Source organism: Chionomys nivalis, chromosome 24 (genome assembly GCF_950005125.1).
Source record: "Chionomys nivalis chromosome 24, mChiNiv1.1, whole genome shotgun sequence".
NCBI classification, from domain to species: Eukaryota; Metazoa; Chordata; class Mammalia; order Rodentia; family Cricetidae; genus Chionomys; species Chionomys nivalis.
In genome coordinates, this window is record NC_080109.1 from 42,747,578 (window position 1) to 42,766,873 (window position 19,296).

Sequence of the window (19,296 nt, forward strand, 5' to 3'; positions counted from 1 at the left end):
AAAAATTCAATCTTTTTATCCAAAGTCCCTTTCAAGCTCCAAATATCTCTAAAATGTCTGCTGTTTCTCTAAAAACTCTTTAAGTCTCCTTAGAAGTTCAAAGTTTCTCATCTGTGGGCTTCTGTAAAATCAAAATAATTATGTTCTTACCCCAAGAGGAAAGACCCAGGATATAGACAGAATCAAAACAAAATCAAAATCAGCATTATAAAGAGTTCGGTGCTTAATCTGGGAGCCATGCGTGACCTCTGGGCTTCAAAGGGCCTGGGTCACTTCTCCAGCTCTGCTTTCTGCAGAGCTACATTTCGGTTCAGCCCGGCATTACACCAATGGTGCTGCTGTCATTGGTGGTGGTACCATGGTATTTGACATCTTTAAAATATTGGGACTTCCACTGTACTCTCGTTGGCTCTTTTCAGGGACTCAGACAAAGCCACATGGTGCCAAGCCTCAACTTCTCTCCATTACCACTTCAATCCTGGGGTTTTCACTGCTATTGAGTCTGCATCTTCACCAATGGCCGTTCCTGGTTTTCTATGGTGTCGAGCCTCAGGTGCTCTCCCTTCATGACTTTAAAACCAGAACCACCTGGGAGATGTTTACACTAATGAATTTGGCTACCAAAATGAGATGCAATTTTGGCCGCTGCTGGACCACAGCTTCTGTGGGCTGACCCTGAGTATTTCCTGGGATATTTCAATTGTAGCAACCAAAGAAAGGTTTCATGTTAGTGGTTGTCTTTGGGTTTCTATTGCTGTGAAGAGACATCATGACTATGGCAACTCTTACAAAGGAAAACATTTAATTGAGGTAATGACTTACAGAGGCTTAAGTCCATTATCATGGTGGGGAGCATGGTGGCTAGGAGTTTGGTGGTGTGCAGGTAGACAGTGCTGGGAGAATTCTACATCTTGATCCAAAGGTAACAAGAAGTGAACTGAGGCACTGGGCATGGCTTGAGCATATATGAAACCTCAAAGTTTGTTACCTCCACAGTGACACACTTCCTCCAGCAGGCCATACCTACTCCAACAAAGCCACACCTCCTAATAGTGCCACTCCCTATTAGCTTATGGGGGCCAGTTACATTTAAACTACAGTAGTTCTGGTCTTGTCAGATCCTTCAACTCTAGCTGACCAGAACCAGATTCTCAATTCATGATACCATATAGATAGTGCTGATATGATGTAGGAGGGTCATCTGTCTATGTGTTCATTTCATTGGTTAATAAAGAAACTGCCTTGGCTTTTTTGATAGGACAGCAGCTTAGGTAGGCAGAGTAGACAGAACAGAATGCTGGGAAGAAGGGAAGGGAGGCAGTTGCCACGATTCTCCGACCCAAGACTGACGTAGGCTAGAACCTTTCCCGGTAAGCCATCACCTCGTGGTGCTACATAGATTAATAAATATGGGTTAAAGCAAGATGTGAGAATTAGCTAATAAGAGGCTGAAACTAATGGGCCAAGCAGTGTTTAAATGAATACAGTTTCCATGTAATTATTTTGGGTAAAGCTAGCCGGTGGCCGGGAGCCTGGTGGCAGGAAGCTGCTGCAGCTCCTTCTACAGGAGGTCCCATTTATTAATTGTTTCTCTCAGTGTCTGTGCTGCTGGAATTCTATTTAGGAAGTGGTTCCCTGTGCCAATGTGTTCAAGTGTACATCCCACTTTCTCTTCTTTATATAAGGTTCAGTGTGGCTGGCTTTATGTTGAGGTCTTTGATCCATTTGGACTTGAGTTTTGTGCATGGTGATAGATATGGGTCTATTTTCATTCTTTTACATGTTGATATCTGGTTATGCCAGCACCACTTGTTAAATATGCTTTCCTTTTTCCATTTGATATTTTTTGCTTCTTTATCAAAGATAAGGTGTTTGAAGATGTGTGGATTGATATCGGGGTCTTCTATTTCATTCCATTGGTCCTCCTGTCTGTTCTTATGCCAATACCAGGCTGTTTTCAGTAATATAGCTCTGTAGCAGAGTTTGAAGTCAGGGATTGTGATGCCTCTAGAATTTTTTTATTGTGCAGGATTGTTTTGGCTATCCTGGGATTTTTGGCTATCCTTTGGCTTTTCCAAATGAAGTTGAGTATTGTTCTTTCAAGGTCTTTGAAGAATTTTTCTGGAATTTTGATGGGCATGTCTAATTCTTAATTACATTTATAAGATATATGACTTCAACTCAGGTAGATAAGTTAGGACTCTTTGATTGCGAGCAAAACTGGTGTTTTCTAAAGTTAAAGGAAAAGTGGAGTTTAACGGAGGAGTATAAAATGCATGCAGCAGCTGAGGGATAGGAGAAGACCATGCAGAAAGAAGCCGAGCAGCCTCGGACATCTGAACAACAGACATGGTCCTCATCACAGCAGGTTCAATTTCCGGTGGTCTTTATCGGGGCTGTAATCAGCTTTTCATTACTACAGTGGTAACTTTGAATGGGAAGGGATTTCAGCAGTTCTGGAGGCTGAAAATCCTAGCAGCAGCTCTGGTGAGTGCCTCTTCATGGCCACATCACTTTATGGCACTCACATGCACATATGGGAAACCATGTGAGGTCAGTGCAGGGGACCTGGTGAGTATGAGGATAGTGAGAGACTGCTTCATGACAAGGTGGATGATAAAGAATGACACTCAAAATTGTCCTGTACTCTACACACACACACACACACACACACACACACACACACACACACACACGTACAGGCACACCCGCACACACCTGCACTGTATTTCTTCCCCAGCCCCCCCCCATACACATACAGATGCATTCTCCCCAAAACTGAGTGTATTAAACTTTTATTGTTTGTTTTGGTTTTGATTTTTTGAGACAGGATTTCTTGGCGTAGCCCTGACTGTTCTAGAATTCACTCTGTAAACCAGTCTGACCTTGAACTCACAGAGGTCCACCTGCCTCTGCTTCCCTAGTGCTGGGATAAAGGAGTACACCACCACACCCGCTCAAACAAAAGTTTTTGTTTGTTTTGAGACAGGGTCCCACTACGCGGCTCTAGCTGTCCTGGGGCACTTAGAATGTAGACCAGGCTGGCTTCAAACTTACAGAGATCCGCCTGCCTCTGCCTCCAGAGTGCTGGGATTAAAGGCGTGCACCACCAGGTCTGGCTGAGTGTATTGTACTTTTCAGTACAATCTATAATTTTTAGCATATTTAATTGAATTTGTAACCAGAAACATGAACCAATTAAAACTATACATAAAATCAATTTTAGTTGCTATTTTTGTGAGTACAATGATAAAAGTTATAAATTGCTAATGCCAGAACCAGATGGAAATGGAAATGTCTTGGGAGGATGAGAAACTTCTGAAAGAACAAGTAATAGGTAAAGGGGAAGATTTTATTTTTTCATGATTTTTTTTCTTTTTTTCTTTTTTTTTTTTTTTTTGGTTTTTCGAGACAGGGTTTCTCTGTAGCTTTGGTGCCCGTCCCAGAACTAGCTCTTGTAGACCAGGCTGGCCTTGAACTCCCAGAGATCCGCCTGCCTCTGCCTCCCGAGTGCTGGGATTAAAGGCGTGCGCCACCACCGCCCGGCCCGTGATTTCTTTAAGACATGAAGAAAGCTAAAATTATAACACATTGCACCATATTGTAGAACAGAGGTTCTCAGCCTGTGTATCAGATATCCTGCATATTAGACATTTATGGTATGGCTCATAACAGTAGCAAAACTGCATCTGTGAAGTAGCAAGAAAATAGTTTTGTGGTTGGGGTCACCACAACCAGAAAACCTGTGTTAAAGGATCACAGCCTCTGGAAGGCTGAGAAGCACTGCTCTAGAGCATGGTGTTTTATATGCAAATGAGGTATGTATATTAAACAAAAGGTAGGAAGTAAGAGAAGCGTGCTGTTGAAAAGTTTGACATTTTCCACTTGGAAGTGGGGAAGTAGTACCTTCCAGACACAAGAAGGCTGGTGCACATATGAACTCAGAGAGTGTTGTAGCATGCATGGGGCTAAGCAGATGAGGTCCCAGTGCTGGGAGAGGAAGTGGACACAAGCGCCCATCTCCAACCCCAAAGCTATTTCTGTCAGCCACTCCCAAAGGAAACTTAGTTTTCTGCAGGGAGCCTGGCTGAGTGTACAAACCACCATTAGGGAGGCCCCAGGCCCAGCAGTATATGGCCAGCACAAAACTCCATGATATTTTTGAAGATGTTTTATCTCATGTGGTTTTTTTTGGACTTTAATTTTTTTTTTACTTGTCTTTTACTTATCTGTTGTGGTTTCTGATCTTGTTTTTAAGGGTTTGTGTCTGTACATGTCTGTATGTCTGTGCACGTGCCTCCTTTTCTTCATCCTGTGTTTGTTTGCTTTGTTTTCTTATGACTTGTTTGTTTTTATTGGCCTGTTAGTTTTCTAGGGAGAGAGAGAAAGTGGAGTTGGATGGGTGGGGAGGCGGAGAGGATCTAAGAAGAGACCAGGGAGGGAAAATGTGATCAGAATATGCTCTATGAAAAAAATTATTTTTAATAAAAAAGCTTTAAAAATTTTTGCTGGAGAGATGATTCAGTTTGAGTTCCAGAACTCGCATGAATAAATCCATATGTAATAGACACCTGTAATCAAGTAGTAGGAAGACAGACAAGTAGATCTCCGGGGCTTGCTCATTAGTCAGCCCTAGCCTGCTTGCAGAGAGATCCAGACCTATGAGAGACCCTATCTTACAAACAACAACAACAACAACCAACAACAACAAGAACAACAACAGCAACATCTCCACCCCAGGCCACACTGCTGAGGCTGGAGGATCTCAACCTAATGCAGCCCAGGCTTTCTTGCCCTGGCCCATGAGAGGACTCCAACAACACCTCCCCTCCAACAACACCTCCCCACCAACAAGGAGTTCTACCAGCACTACTGTGATCCCTTTGTGACGAGGAAGCATGGTCCTGCCCAGCACCATGGCTTGTCTCCAGTGTGGAGAGAAAGATGTCCTACCCCCTCTCCCCTACAACTCCCAGCTGGCGAGGGAGCTGACCCTCCTTCTACCAACTGCAACTCTGGAGAAAGTGATCCCTGCACCTCATCCGGGTAGCACAGCAAAGCACAGCAGACCCTGTTTACAGGGGTGCAGGTGAGCTGGCCCCAAGAACATGGACATGCATGAGGTTGGTGGGAGAGCTGGCCCTGAGGTCGTAAGAACGGGAAAGCTATCCCTGCCTCTCGCCAGCTGCAGCACTCTGGAAGAGTGACCCCTGTACCTCACCAGGGCAACAGGTAAAGGAATGTTGACCCTGAGGACATGAAAACAGGATAACTGGCCATGCCCCTTGGTCATTACTGCAAGGGGTGAACTCACCAGGGCAATGCAGGAGAGCTCACCCCAGTGGTGTGGACAAGGGAGAACTAGTGGACTGACCAACTCTGCAGCTTCCCAGACCCAGAACCAGGGTTATGTGTTTGCTCACCCCAACATCCACCCCATCTGTGATCTACAGGGACCAGTCCTGCAGACCTAAGACTGCAGGGTCTCCAAACACAGGGCAGTAGCAGGGTAACCAAGAGGAGTTCCAGTGAGGGCCCAGCATCGATGGTGTAGCAGAAAACCAGAGGCCGTAAACCAGACCAACGACTCTTTGCAATGAACACTTGCACGTAATACGGATAAAAGGGTTTTCTGTGTGACTCAACTGTGTCACACTACAGCTTCCATGACGAAATTTTTCCTTATTTTCTTTATTCTTTTAAATTTTATTTTATTTGGGGACAGAGGTTGCAAGGACAGAGAGTGGATATGAAGGGATGCGGAAATGAATGGGATCGAGATGCATGATGTGAAAGACACAAAGGATGAATAAAGAGAAAGTTAAAAAACAAAACTAACCAAAACAAAAAACAAAATGAAAAGGAAAGCAAAACAAATCTAGGTGTACGATGCCTGAGAAGCAACACCTAAGACTGCCGTTTCCAGTCAGGAAGCAAGAGCACCACAGCCGTGATGTGCTCTTGTAATTTCAGGGATCCATGGCATCAGTGTGGCATTCATTTGGGATATTAACCTTGAAGCCTTGGTTAATGCAATACCATTCATGATTCTCTGGCATTTGCCCTTTCCATGGTTTGTTATTAGAAACAAAACCACAAAGTCTCATATGTATTGAAGAAGAGATATTAAAATCCACCTCTTGCTGGAATGACCATCAAATAATTTGTGGATATATTGAAGAAACACCTAGATTAGTAATAAATATGTTGAGGTATATATCCAGTCCTGTTTCTTAGTAACTGTTCACCTGTTGAATTGTTATTGTGGTTTTTGAGGAGTGGTATTCCATTCCTATTGTCCTTCATCTTTTACTTGTTATATTTATTTATTTTGGTGTGTAAGGAGTGTATCGCAGGTACACATGTGGAGGTCAGTGGAGAACTTGAAGGAGTCCTCTCTCCCCTTCTGCTATGTGGGTCCTTAGGATCCAACTCATGCCTCAGGTCTGCTGGCAAGTGCCTTTACCTTCTGAGCTATTTTGTTGACCTTTGAAATTCTTCTTAAAGATTTGCTACCAAATTACCTTTACTTATTTGGATCAGTATGTACTCCAGGGTATTTATTTTATCCTTTGGTGTGCATGCCAACAGCATGATACCTTATCTTCTTCACTTTGGCCTCAGGATAAGGTCTTGATCTCTGTTTCCCCTTTTCTCCCTCCTCCCTCCCTTCCTTGCTTTGTGTCTCTCCCTTTGTCTCTTCCTCCCTTCATTTCTGAGTTTATACACTGCACCAACTCATCTTCTATGTTCCCTTCCCAGCCCCATGGTCAAATAGTTTGCACTTGCAAATACAATGATATAATCTTAACAAAGATCTGGTGCTACCAGGCATGCTTCTAGACCCTTTCAATGGGCAGTGAAAAAGAGCTAAAGGTAGATGTATTAAATAATGTATATTTCATGTGTGTTGGGCATTCCCAAGAGTACCTAGATTCAAAATCACCATTCTCATGAATAGAAAGCAAAATAAGCAAAGAGAAAAATCATCTTGAAATGAAACCTGGAGAGTTTAGTGGGAAACTTGGCCCAGTAGTTGGCCACAGAATGCAGAGTTGATTGCTCCAGCAATGTACCATGACTACCCCAGTAATATTCACGGTGGTGTCTACCGCGGAAGTTTGCCTGAGCCTAGAAATCCAGAGTTTTGATTGGGAGTCAGTCTTGTACACTCCCAGAGAAAGTGGCTTCTAAAGTTCCACATCTACGAAAGGAAAGCGTTTTGCACAAATCACACTGATTGCACAGATTATCTTGATTGCACACATTGTCTCAACAAAATCCTGCAGGAGCCAGCCAAAGGCCAGCTGGGAACGGGTCTTCTGAATAGGAAAGGCTTGAGTGATAGTCATCCTAAACTAATTCTTCATTGCACATGCATCTAGACATATTTATTTCATTTGGTCATCGATGTATTAAACAAGAGTTCATACTCATATTTCTGGCTAATACAAGATTTATTCTGTACTCCCCTTGCTTGTTTCTCTGACAGTGAGATACAGTGTTCCTGTTGCCTACAATGTATTCACTTGTTTAACTCTAATATATATGTAAAGTAGTTTTGAAATTGCCAGCATGTACTCCTCTGAGAAACACCAAGTAGGGTCTTTTTTTTTTTTGCGATTGCTTTTGTCATCTTAGCCTTCTAGAGTCCCATTAAAACACTGTTTTCTGCAATTGCTTAGTTCAGCCTATTTCTCCTGAGGCTGCTGTAGTGAAGTTATGTATCTATAATCCAGTTGGAGTCTTTCATTATAGTCTGTGTTATATCTTCAGATTCTCCAAAATACCCATTGAATTCTAAATACTGGCCCATAATAAGTTTTCCTCCATGTCACACAGTTTGGTGGCTTTTGCAAATGCATAAGCCACACAGTTCAGTCATATCACCCTAAAGCTCCCTTTCTTGTCACTTAGTAATCAGAACCTCCAGCAGCTACTGATTTGTTTCCCATCTTTGTAGTCTCATATTTTCGGGGATATCATATGAATGGAGTCATAAACCATGCTAGTTTTCTCAGCCTGTCTGGCTCTTTTGTCTATCAAAATGCATTTAAGATTAATCCATCTAGACATACAAATCAATTCTGTTCCTTTTTATTGAGTAGTATTTTGTGTTCTGAATGTGTTGTTTATCCATTGGCTGAAGGATGCTGTTCAGTTTTTAGAGACTATTCATAAAGCTACAAGTGTTTGTGTATGGAACTTGGATTATGAGTTTTCATTTTCATTTCTCTCAGAAATATAACTGGGATTGGGATTGCTGGGTCCTGTATTCAGAAGGAACTGTCCAGATGTTTTCCAAAGTGGCTGTGCAGTCTCAAATGTCAACCATGAACGAGCACTGGTTCTACATTCTTTTTTTTAAAAGATTTATTTATTATGTATTCAGTGTTCTGCCTGCATGTATCCCTGCAGTCCAAAAGAGGACACCAAATCTCATTACAGATGGTTGTGAGCACATGTGGTTGCTGGGAATTGAACTCAGGACCTTTGGAAGAGCAGGCAAAGCTCTTAACCACTGAGCCATCTCTCCAGCCCTGGTGGTTCTACATTCTTATGAGTATTTGTAATAGTTTTATTTTGTCTATTCTGTTTTTTTTTTTTTTTTTTTTTTTTTTTTTTTTTTTTTTTGTCAATTTGGCACAAGCTAGAGTCATCTGAGAAGAGGGAATCTCAATTGAGGAAATGCTTCCATCAGGTCAGCGTGTTGGCAAGCATGTATGGGCATTTTCTTAATGACTGATATGGAAGGGCCTAACACAATGGGCAATGCCATCCCTGGGCAGGTATATATCCCTGGGTGTATAAGAAAGCAAACTGAGAAAGTCAGTAATCAGAATTCTTCCATGGTCTTGCTTCAGTTCCTGCCCCCAGGTTCCTGCCTTGAATTCTTAGCCTGACTCCCTTCATGATGGACTGCCACTGTAAGGGAGGCAAACCCTTTCCTCCCAGCTTTCTTTTAGGCATGGCATTTTATCACCAAGACACAACTGATATATTGCATTTTTGATACATTGTTTGTATTCCCGTTATAACGAAGGTGCCGCTTCTTTACATAGAGATCTGAGCAGACACCTCAAACCCAATAGCTACATGGAAAGAAGTGTGAAGATGTTGGCAACATGGGACGTGGCAGCTTTGGTTCTCGTGAAGGACCAGTACCATAGTCTCTACCCAACTCCGTCCCTTGAGATTGACTAAGGTTGCATGGGTTCCCAAGACATCTCCAAGGATGTCCATGGTAGTAGGGACTTTGCAGGCCCTTGATAGGTCATTGGAATTCTTCTGATTTTTCTTTCTCCAATAGGGGAAGTCATGATTGGGGGTGTCTCTTTTGGTGCTGGGTCCAGCTTATTGGCAGTGATTGTGCCAGTGTCTGATAAGTGGTTCTTATGTGGTGGCACAGAGCCAAGCAAGGTTTGGAGCACGGACATGCGTATCTGAGCTGCAGAGGAAAGAGGTAGTACCAGTGTCTGGAAGACAGGCTCGCTTACTGCTGAACTGGTAATGCCATACAAGGAGCGTGTGCTCATAGGAACATGGTAGAACCAGTACCTGAAGCACAGGGGCACACAGCCCAGCTCTAGTGGTTGAGTGGGTGCTTGTCTGATCTCCTGGAGCATTCAGTGTGGCCATCGGCCTGAGAGTCTGGAGCACAGATACACAGAGACAGTGGCCCTAGGCACAGGTGCAGGCTACCCTGCTGTGGCAGTGACTCTGGTGTGTGACATCTGGGTGTTCACAGAGTGTGCACACTAAGAGCTGGGACAGTTGTATGGCCCAGAGAGAACTTGCCTGTAACAGTAGCAGCTCTTGTGTCTGCAGCAGGGGTGTACGTAGGATGCTCACGGAGCTGGGTAAAGTGTCAGTTTCAGGGGTGTGAGTGTTGCTTCTCTGCATTGTGTGTGTCAGTGCCTACTTCTTTGTGGCACTCTTGGTAACAAGGTCTTTGGTCATCTCAGGGATGAAAATTGCCATTGTCTGCTATAGAACAGGCCACTGGGGAATGTGGTGGCGTGGGCTGATACCAATACCCTCCTTTTCCTGTTCTTCACCAGATGTCCTATGATGACGGGAGCCCCAGCAGTTTGTGCAATGTCCTTTTTCCTGCCTTTTGTTCTCCTCTGTTGCTGCACTTCTTAATTGGACTCTTGAGCCCTTTTGTGATTATTTTCACGTATAGATAACTATCTAATTACTTTGTTTTTGAAAGGAATGAAGCTGGTGTCTCCCACTGTGCCATATGCATGTCTTAAAATCATAGTTATTGTGTTTAATGGAAATATGGGGATGACTAGCTCCATATATTGAGAAGCAGATGTAAATTAGATATACATTGTACTAGCTATATGGCTACTAAAAGTTTAATCTGAAAAGTGTAAATAAAAGACAGGAAGATTAAAAAAAATTAAATTGAACAACTTATTTATATATTTAAAAAAGCAAGATCATAGAGGCCCTGACTGTGATTTTAGCCAGTAGTTAGGAACTTTGAACACAAACCAAAAATCCTGGCTGTGATCAGAACCAGCAGGGAACAGAGTCAAACCCATGAGGTGTGTTCTGCTGGTCTTGCTTCCATTTCCCTGCCTCTGCCACATCAGCAAGGTGGGTGGGGGAGGAGATGGAGCATAGCCCTGATGAGAGCCCTCTTGCCTTTGGTGGGCTCTCCAGGGAGCCACTGATTGATCATTATTTTCTACCTCATTTGCTTACAACCTGCCAATCGAAGTCTGGGCACAGCCTTTTGGCCACTCCAATCCCTCTCTCAGCCAGAGCCCAGTTTGCAGGTGGAGACCGCTCCCAGGTGTTCCTGCTTTTTGGAGGAAGACCCACTTAGCAGCAGGCTGTCCAGTTCTTCAGAGCTGCCTCACATGGGCGCAGGAAACTGAATTTGATTGGATTCTCTGCAAAGTCAGTGTATGCTCCTATCCACTGAGCAATTTCTCCAGCTCTCCAAAGCAATCAGAGGACAGTTTTCAACTAATAGTTTTGTAATTACTGAATGCTCACAAAAAACCTTAGGACCTATCTCACATCATATGCACAAATTGAGACCAATCATAGTCTTATCCAAAGTAAACCTATGAAGCGTCTAAAAATATTTAAATTGTCTTTGGGGGTACGCAAAAACTTTTTGGGCAGTATATGGAAAAGTAATTGTCATTAAAACAGATTTTTTTTTTGAGACAAGGCTTCTCTGTAACAGCCCTGGCTGCCCTGGAACTTGCTTTTTAGACCAGGCTAGCCTTGAACTCATAGAGATTCACCTGCCTTTGCCTCCTGAGTGCCGGGATTAAAGGCGTGTGCCACCATACCTGGCTCAAAACAGATGAATCTGATCACATCATAATTAAACATTCATCATTAAGGACATAAAAAATTAATACTATGGTTTTAGAGAGAAAAAAATCATTCACACACACATATTGATAGTTAACCGCAGCTCACAAGGTTTAATAAACTTCCCTGTTCCTGATGCCACTGCGGTCTACACTGTTTTCAAGTACAAAGTATCATAATGTTTTTCTCTACCCCACTTTATGTGCGGTTTTGAAGAATGTATTTATTTGCTTTGCTTTACAGTACACATAAAATAATCTCAAGATTATAGTGCTGTTGCAATTACACACTATATACTAAGTTCTAAAACTTTTTTTTTTTTTTTTTTTTTTGTCAAGAGAACAGATTTCTCTCAGGATGTTTAGAGTCCCCTGCTAAACTCTGCTAAAGTCAGTACCACAGCTGCCTTTTCTGTTTGATCTCTTCTGTTAAATCATACGTCTTAAAGGAATGCCAGTAACAGAAAACTATTGCCTTGCAATTCCCGGTGTCACAACTGACTCAACTAAGAAGCATCAACACATGTTAAAGTCTTGGTGAAAACGTGTTACAAGGGAAGATGCTCAGCTCTTTAAGTAGAACACTTCTGACAATAGTTTACAAGTTTGGAGGCCACCGCCTCAGGCAGATGACCAAATAGCAGCACCCACGTAGAACAGGCTGGCATTACTTTCCCGAGTGCACCAGTAAGAATTTAAAAAATCACTCATGGAGGGTTCTTGCCAAAGCTTTTCTGGTTAATTACTGGGTGGTGACTAAACAAATCCAGAAAATGGGACATTTTACAAAGTTACTTACCTTAAAAATGCTTGTGCCGTCAGAACTCCATGCTGTAATGAGAATCTCTCTAGACTGAGAGAGACCTCTGAGACACGCCAGCAAGCACAAAGGAGAACATTTTACTAGATCCCGAGTTTGCAACTTACAAACGGTTTTTAATAGATGTCCGTTTGTGGCTGAGCAGTCCGCAGACACTTATTCTCTGTGCTCTGACTAATTGTGAGTTTCTGTGTTATCCGTCATCCACACCCACGACAGCTTCTCTGATGAGGACTGAAAGCCCCACTACCCGTGGGTAAAAAGGTTCATATTTAGAGGGTGGTTTGATCCTAAGTCCATTAGCAAAACAGCAGTGGTGTTTTCATCCCTCCCTGGAGCGTGACCAGGCATGCATTTCCTTCTTCTTAGCTTGTCTTAACTCTAATTAGAAAGTGATTGGTTACTCCATAATTAATACGCAGCCATTTTAGTGTCTGTTATCTACTTGCAAATTTTTAGCATATGCAAACACAAACATGTCAGGAGGAATATGGAAAAATAGTATTTATTGTAGCATTCTTTCACATTTTCTGTATCTTCAAAACTTAAAAAGAATTGAGAAAAGCCTTCAAGACTATTGGGATTGTTCTGGGATGTTGACACCAGGGGGTGCTAGCGCTTTTCAAACAGAGTGGAACAGGCAAGCAGCTGAAGCAGACAGATCACGCTTAGGAAACATTGGGGTGGACGGAGCACAGTGTGCAATGTAAGCCTTTAATTTTGCAGCTCTCCACTCTGGTTTGCATTATTTTCTTCTGTGTAACTTGAAGAATTGCAGTTTCTCTGGGTCCCTTTTGACTGTTCTTTTTTTTTTTTTTTTGTTTTTGTTTTTGTTTCTCGAGACAGGGTTTCTCTGTGGTTTTGAAGCCTGTCCTGGAACTAGCTCTTCTAGACCAGGCTGGACTCGAACTCACAGAGATCCGCCTGCCTCTGCCTCCCGAGTGCTGGGATTAAAGGCGTGCGCCACCACCGCCCGGCCCTTTTGACTGTTCTTATTCCTAGGCTTCTGTTAGTGTTGTCCCTGTCCGGGAGAGGACACTAAGATTCACTTTATTGTCAAGCAGCTTCCTTGAAGATTTTCTCCTCTGCCAGCTCCCGGTTTCCCTCGGAATAGTTTCTTCTTCTTCCTTTTTTTTTTTTTTTTTTTTTTTTTGCAGTGTTAGGGTTACAATAACCATTCCCATGAATTCTTGTTAATGCTTTTCATGATTCCTGCTTCTCCTGAGCCCCCAGGCTGTCAGGTGTAGAGGTCAGAGGACAACTGTTGCGCTTTAGTGCTCTCTCTGCTCATCACGTGTGTTCTGGGAACTGGCTGGATCCTGTGGCTTAGTGAAAAGCACCTTTACCCCTGAATCTGAGGGAAGAAACCCACATGCAAGGTTGTCCTCTGACTTCTACATCACACACACACACACACACACACACACAGGGGGGAGGGGAGAGGGGAAACGCCCCCTCTGTTGTAGCCTCTAACACAAAAGCACTGGAGTCTAGCGTCCAGACCCGTGCTGGCTGGCCATTGCAGGTCTTCCTGTGTGAAATGCCTGTGGTCTGTTCTGACTTTCCCAATCTTTCTGATTTATCTTTGCCTCAGCAGAGGTGGAGAAGGAAGGAATTAGAGCTTGACTTGGGGTTCTGAATAGTGGAAATTTTTTTGGGTAGGTGGAACTCAAAGTTAACTTCTCAAATAAACATACTAAACTTCCCCACTCAATTATAAAATATGGATTGTTTGTATTAATCCAATTTATTTTAGAAAAATAACATTTTATTAACAAATCATCGATAATTTATTACAGTGGGAATTCTGGCTACTCTGTGGTGGGCCGGAATCATTTGTATTCACAGCCAGCAACTCCCTCCGTTTTGGAAAGGAAAACTGCAATAATCACTGAACGTTTATGAAAGTGCCCACATATCTGGAGCTTTCCTTTAAGCACGTCATTTAAGGATGAGAGACCCGCAGCCAGGAGAGCAGGTCTACATTCCCAGAGCTGTGGTCCTGTCATTCAGACTTCCTTCCCTGGCTCTGGAATTGTGCTCTCTGTACTTGCTGTCCACCGAGGAAATGAGACAAGCATTTGCTGGGCTGGACAGCAAGAGGAAAGGAAAGGCCTGATCCACAAGAAAGCTTGTGCTTCAGCCGTCTTGCCGGACACTAACTGTGCCCATCTGAAGGTGCTGCTGTAATAGATGCATACAGGTGCATTTAAAGAGCTGTCTGCTACGGGACCCGTGAGATGTCGCAGTGTTAAGAGCACTTGCCACCACGCTGGATTATCTGAGTCCTATCCCCAGGTCCTAGATAGATTCTACCCCCCCCCCCACTACCTCTACACACGTGACAGGACATGCTGCCCCTCAAATAAATGTAATGGAAGTATTTAGAAAGCTATCTGGCACACAGTATACAATTAATTCATGCAGTGGTTGTCTTAAAAGGGGACTCAAAGGCAACAAAGTATTTGGACTGTTGAAAGTCAGTCTAGGGACCGGGGGTTGGTTTAGTGGTTGAAAGCCTGTTGTGCTCTTACAGAGGACCCGAACTCAGTTCCCAGGGTGCTTGTCAGGCAGCTCACAGCCTTCAGGTCCAGAGGAAGCTAACACCAACACCTCCGGTCCCCCCAGGCACCTGTATCCACATGCATATATCCTGCACCCACTCATACACACAATTTAAGAAAAATCAAATCCTTGAAAAGTCACTCTGAAAGGCATCTGTACCCCGATGTCAAATCTCTCTGCCAATGCAATAAATCAGATCAGGCTGAATTAAAAGTTCAGGTTTAATGAGCAAAGCATTTGCAACTTCCAGGTGGTCTTGGGAGGAAACCACTGAGGGAGAACTCCATGGAGGGGCTTTAAATACCCTCCAGGGGTGGATCCACAGGTCGCAGGCCTTTTCTGGGTGGGGAATGGGGAGGGCAGTCCCAGGGAGCTGCTGCTCGGCATGCTGAGTGCAGGGTCTGGAATGGGGCCACAGAGCTGGAGATCCCAAACACACTCTATGATGGGCTGAAATTGAGCACTTACAGATTTTTCTCTGGAATGTATTCCCACCTGACAATGGAGGAGATTTCAGCAAGGCAGGTTCCAGTTCCATTTAAAGAAGCAGTTTGCAGCATTTAGAGCTAACTATCTAAAGGAAGTGAAAGTGAATTCCCTTTGTGAGGGATGGAGGGGTAGTTTTGAAAATAAACTTTTAAAGAAGGTTTTTTGTTATTTTATTTTTTTTTCTGGAGTTGCAGGTGATTGTTAGCTGCCGTACTGGTGCTAGTAACCAAGCTTGAGGTCTTTACAAAAGTAGTAATTTCTTTTAACTACTGTACCATCCCTTCAGCCCATAGATTTTATTCTTCAGTTAATTCCTTATTCATTTAATTTTAGTTTCAGAGCAAACTTGAGAGGATGCCTCCCACATTCCCAGTGTTCCCTACTGGAGTGAGGTGCTTGCTGCAATAAACCAATTTATAGACAGACTCTCATCACCCAAAGACCATGGATGGTGTCGGGGTTCGCTCTTGGTGTTGTGACGTTTTAGACAACTGCAATGGTGTGGATCTACCCCAGAGTATGGTACACAGTCATTAGTTTCACTGTCTGAAAAGTCTTTGTGAGAGCCAGTGATTTCACAAGACAAAATAACAGACACTTAGTTGCAGAATCGCCCCAGCAAAATCCACGAAGAGTGATTTCAGGTGTTATCTGGGCTGAAACGCACTGAGAAAGCACATGAACAGTACACTCAACTTTGCTGAGAGCGGCAGCAAGCCAAACTTCAGATCACAGATTGGCATGGGACACGTGCATGCCAACTTGTGCCGAGCCTTACAGGGAAGTGAACATCCCTGTAATTCTGAGGTTAAACTCTGCTCCCCAGTAGGAAACTGGAGCCTACCCTCCACTGCCGCTCGTGCACCTCCCAGAGAGATTTGATGTAGACTGTGATCTTTATAATCAGAGCTGGCCATCTGGGGTGGGGAGACAGCAAGCCAGCGGAGCAGCTGCTGTAGATTCCCAGACCTCGTGTAGAAACCTTGGTGCCGTGGGTGCACATGTGCAGCCCAGCAGCAGGGTTGAGCAGGGGTGGAGAGAGCAGTGAGTGTCAGGATATGCTGGCTGCTGAGCCCAGCTGAAGTGGTAGGCGCTAGGTTTGTGAGAGACTGCGTGTCAAAAATAAGGTGGAGAGAGGGGGAGGAGATGCTTTGGTCTCCACACATGTGTGCACCCCCCATAGCCTGTTATTACACATTCTTCAAAATATTTTCCTGCACTGAAGATACATTGAACAGAAGACAGAAGGAACCACGTGACATTTTGTGAAGCTCATTTCCAAGGCTAAAATGAAATAAATGTGCTTGCTACTGAGCGAGATTGTCACGGTGGGTTTTCTAGTGACATTTTGGACTAATGGAAAAGCACCACACTTTGGAATAGATTTTTAAGTGGAAGCTGATATGTTTTGATGAGTTTTGAATGGATTTACAATCCATGAAGCCCTTAGAGGCCAGAAAACAATGCCTGCTTGTGAGGCAACTTGGTGAACGTGGCAGGAATGATTGATAGAAGTCAATAGTGTATCAAGGCATGGGAATGGATCAGTTAGATGCATAGCGCCATTGGTGAACAGCCATTTGGTAACGGGAGGGCTGGCCTTAAGATAGGTCTCTTTCTTGCATGTTATTTTCACATCTAAGATGTAACCTGTGTTATATAACTATAGTTTATTTATTCCTAGGGGATATTGCTTTAATTAAATCAACCAAACTAATGTAATGCCTAGGACCTATGTGGAAATCTACATTGGGAAATTGGAAGTAGTGTGGTGTAGGGTACCATGGAACATAGAGTAGTAAGTGTTCCATTATATACTATGGAATATAGTGCAGGATAGATTACCCTTACAGTACATTGTGTTTTTTTTTTTTTTTAAATTTTCAATAAATCTTCTGGGCCAGGTAGTTTGGCTAACTTTGACCAGGACATAACTTTATTATCCTCCTCACTTCTCAGTGAAAGCATTGTTGACATCAGCCAGTCAAGCTCAAACCTGGGTCTCAGAACCATGGTGCTCTGAAGTAGAATGGACCTTAGTGGCTGTTCCTCAGGCGGTGCCCCCACCCTTACCATTATAGAACTCATGATTTCCCAAAGTCTGAGAACCTAATTGGTATAAGCACTGTGCCCACTCTACTGAATAATCATGTCTGCAAAACATTGAACACCTTCTAGCAAAGCAGTGTTATTCATGACGAGGTACAGCTTGCACTAGTGTGGGACGCAGCTGAGGACATTTTCATGTGATACTCTGAGGCTTCGTGTAGATGATGGTGAGACTACCAGGAGAGATCAGGTGCTTTGTTCGGGGCACACCTCGGAAAGGAGAAGCTGGAGCCTGTTTTCAAGAAAAGGGAGCCCTGGAACAGCCCTGAGGTTGAACAGAAGATTAGAGAATTGCTGTGTGCGTGTATGTGTCAGACAAGGAGATTTCCAAGGAGAGCTCAATGAAAGTTGAAACTTGGTGAGTCAGTCTCTCTCTCTCTCTCTCTCTCTCTCTCTCTCTCTCACACACACACACACACACACACACACACACACACAATGAAACCAAGAGGGAACCTGATAAAACAGAGGTCAGAGGGAGATGTCATCAGAGAGTGAAATGCAGGGAGAAAAAAATGACTGAAATTCAATATATATATATATATATATATATATATCTGTCAAAGAATAAAAGCAAAAATTCAATGAAATTTAAAAAAACCCTGAGAGTCTGTGTATAACTCGCCCAGTTTTGCTCTGGTTTTGGTGTGTGTAGACATGTTGTGAGAGGAATTTGAGGGTATGTGTGTTTATAATGGATGTTGTCAGGGGTTGTGTAATTATTACAGCTGCTACATAGACCAGTGGAAGACGTGCTGTACAGCGGCCAGATGTCTACAGAGGTCACCGGATCAGTGTGATAGGAAATCTGCAGGAGAAATGTCGCCTGAAATGATCACAGAGCCTGATATAACCAGATAATTGAGTCACGGCTGGCACTCCATCTTCTAGGATCATGCGGATGGCCTTTTCCCTGCTCAGGGCACCCCGAGTCTACAGTTCAGCACCTTTCTCCCTCCGTCACAAAACAATGTAGCGTTTAGGTAGTAGGACTCATCTCTCATGTCACACGGTGCCATGTGTCAGAAATTAGCAGTCCTCAAGTATTAGCTCACTTAATTCAGAGCGGTCCCAGAAGGCAGCCCCTGCTATGACCACTACTCACCGAATGCAGAAATGGAGGTTAAGTCACTTGCAAGCAGTACGGAGCTCAACCAGACTGAGGTCATGACTCCTGACCCCTGTTCTTATCTCTATACACAGGATCCCTGAACCAGGCAGATCGGTACTTCGTAGGGAGTCCTGAGTCCACAGGCCAAGGTTAGATGCTATAGAAAGTGGGGCCAGACAAAGGAAGGTCCCTCGGCTGCAGCTCCTCTGGGCGGTCCTGGGAGCTCCTCTTCCACAGCCCCAGAGCATGAGCCTTACACGTGGAGGCCAGAGAGCGGCATGCTGTCTCCCCATTGTGGTCATTTTAGCTGACTTACATTGGAGCCTAAGTTTGCCCTAGTCTAAAGACCCAGACTTCGCGAGGGAGAAACCGGGGCCCATAGCAAAAACAGTTCTACTCTGTTCTGAACGCGGGTTTCCATTTCTCAAGGCTACGATTTGTGTTTACTTTGGATGGAGACGTAGGCGGTGAGCGTCCGCAGTACGGACTCTGAGAGCTGTCACGGAGTCATTGTACATGACACAGCACATTGCCCTTTCTAACTCCTATGAGGAGCTCTGTCCTTGCTACATTTGGCTAAGCTGTGTGTTGGCTTTAATTGCTCGCTCTACCTCCAGGTCTTTCCAGGGATGGGGTGCCAAGGCGGAGCTCAGCACTAGTCAGGCAAGCATCCCCTAAGAGCAAAGCTAAACAAGTGAAGAAGTGAGAGATTGGAGGGACAGCATCACAGAGCCTCTCCTGCTAGGCCGAGACCTACTTCTTACTGATTTTACTGTGTGCGGTCGGGTGTTTTGCCTGATTGACTGTGCACCGTATGCATGCAGTGCCCACGGAGGCCAGAAGAGGGCATCAGATCT